The sequence below is a fragment of the Panicum virgatum genome, unplaced genomic scaffold (genome assembly GCF_016808335.1).
Source record: "Panicum virgatum strain AP13 unplaced genomic scaffold, P.virgatum_v5 scaffold_5555, whole genome shotgun sequence".
Taxonomy (NCBI): domain Eukaryota; kingdom Viridiplantae; phylum Streptophyta; class Magnoliopsida; order Poales; family Poaceae; genus Panicum; species Panicum virgatum.
The window spans coordinates 10,009-12,510 of NW_024376567.1; positions in this window are offsets into that span (position 1 = coordinate 10,009).

The following is a 2,502-nucleotide window of genomic DNA, read 5'->3' on the forward strand; positions in this document are numbered from 1 at the left end:
TAATATAAGACATCTATTAAAACAGAAGAAAAGATCTATTATTATAGGGGTATCTTTATTTAGCCCAATGGTTTTTAGTTTTAATCTATATATTTTTCAGTCATAGTCCTGTTACGTACCTTGTCATTATTAAATATATTCTATTAGTTAATTTGTACACAAGATATGGTTATTGAACCTAAATGTTGCAAGGAATACAATGTTTCCTACGAGCTAGGCACTATTGGAATATAATGATGCCTACAAGCTAGGTATTATTGAACTAAAAGCTACAGAAGATATTGATACCTCCTAGCAAAATAAGTACCGCTAACTACCAATGCTGCCAAACAAATGAACAATAGGTATGGAATACACTGGCCGAACTATATAAACACTAACGAAGTAACGATCGTTACTACTATATGCTTGTATGTATTATATATTTAACTAAAAGCTATATACAGAAAAATACTGATGGATTCCTCCAATCTATTATATAAATATTTGAAGATCAAAAGAAGCCACCACGTTCGCCGAGAGGGTCTAGAAATTACCATATTAATCGAAAAAAGAAAAGCTCTTAACCATTGGATTTTATGAAGATCTAAAGGTCTAGAATTTACCACGTTAATAAAAAAGGAAACTTCTCCACTGTTTAGATTTTATGACATGAAGATCTAACTGCCTATATTAAATAAAAAGCTATATCAAATCCATGTCTCATCCGATTCATTGGTTGATACACATGCTACTCTGACACATGTTAAAAATAGAAATTAAATCTAAGACACATAATTACAAAAAGCAATCGAGACGTAAAGAAACAAAACACATGTATCCGACACTACTGTTGACTCTAACTACAACTCATGTATATTCAGAACTCAGTCTAAAAAAGAACAGTAGAAGGTACACGAAACAGACTCCTCTTCGGACTCGTATATATATTCCCTGCGGTGGTGCACAGAAAACACAAAAAAATGTCCCTTCCAGCAACCCACGGCAAGCACTAGCTCACAAAACCATACTAGACACTCCATCATGGCCTTTCCGACACTCTATCTATTATCGTATACCAGTTTGAGAAGAAAAAAAAGCGACCACATGTTTGCCAAGAGGGCTTAAAAATTATAACAATAATTGTAAAAAAATCTCTTGACCGTTGAATTTTATAAAATCCAACTGTGTATATTAAATCATATTGCCTAATTAAACGAAGAAAAAGAAATCCCAACACACTCGGATTTTATGAACATATAATAGTTCATATTAAATTATATTGTTATGTTAATAACAAAAGAAAAATCATCTATCATTGAATTTTATTAACATTTACTGATCTATAATAAATCATATATTAAATATATAGTAGAATCGGTCGAGAGCCCGTCTGCGTCCATCTCACACATGCATCACGTAGCATTTAGGGCTCTGCCGGCCTTTCCCAGCGCATCGTAGACAATAATGTATGTCTGTATGGTACAACTTGAACAATAAGACCGCCATGTCCGGCTGGCCCACTGCGCCGCACACTGTCATCACAGCACAATAGACATCATTCAGAGGCAGGCTAACAGCCTCACCTGCCACAGCAGCATCGTGCTCTAATGGTCTATATTAAATCATATCAAATATAAAAGAAAAAAAATCAAACACCAGCTCCGTTGAAACAATATCGTATGTCTCTACCCAGGTGTTAGAGGGGTACTATTTGCGAGACCTATACAACTTGAATAACAAGGCCACCATGTCCGACTTACCCAACGCCCCACACGTTGCCATCACAACATGGTAGGCATCTATAAAACTTATATAGTTGGGGTGCACTCAACTTAATTAACTCCAATTCTCTCTGCATGCAAGTTAGCCACATCATCTCACGTTTATTTAAATAAGAGGAAAATAATATTGAGCACCAAGTTAGTTTTGTTAATTATATCACTGTTTTTAGACTCGATCACCTCATCTAAGCCTTTCTAAGTTGTATATGTAACGTGAATTTTTTTCATGATTATCACTCGAGCCTAAATAATATAAAATTTATAGACGATACATGAAAGAACTACAGAAAGTGGTGGAAATAAATAATTTTGGACCTATTAATTGCTTCATCTACTAGTTCTACATACATCTGTAATTGAAATCAATTCCCTTAAGGGCATGAAAACCTATGGTTGAAATTCAACCAAAATAAAGTTTGGTGTGTTTACTATTTCTGCCTACCCTGTGCTGTCTAATTAAGGTGCCTAGCTAGCTTTTCGAATATATCTCTGGTTGCCATGGTCCCTTCACTCGAATGGAAATGCGACCTAACCATCTCTCGGTCGTCCTTGCCTTCGCTTGCTGCCAATGGATTTAAAATATTTTAATTTTTTATCACTATATTGACACAAACAAGGAAATCCTAGTGTTTGGAGAGAAAAATCTCGGAAGATCTCTCTGCTGAGATAAAATAAAATACGCGGGCGTGTCAGTCTACTAGACTGGAGTAAACAAAATGAGAGAACACTAACTTTATTC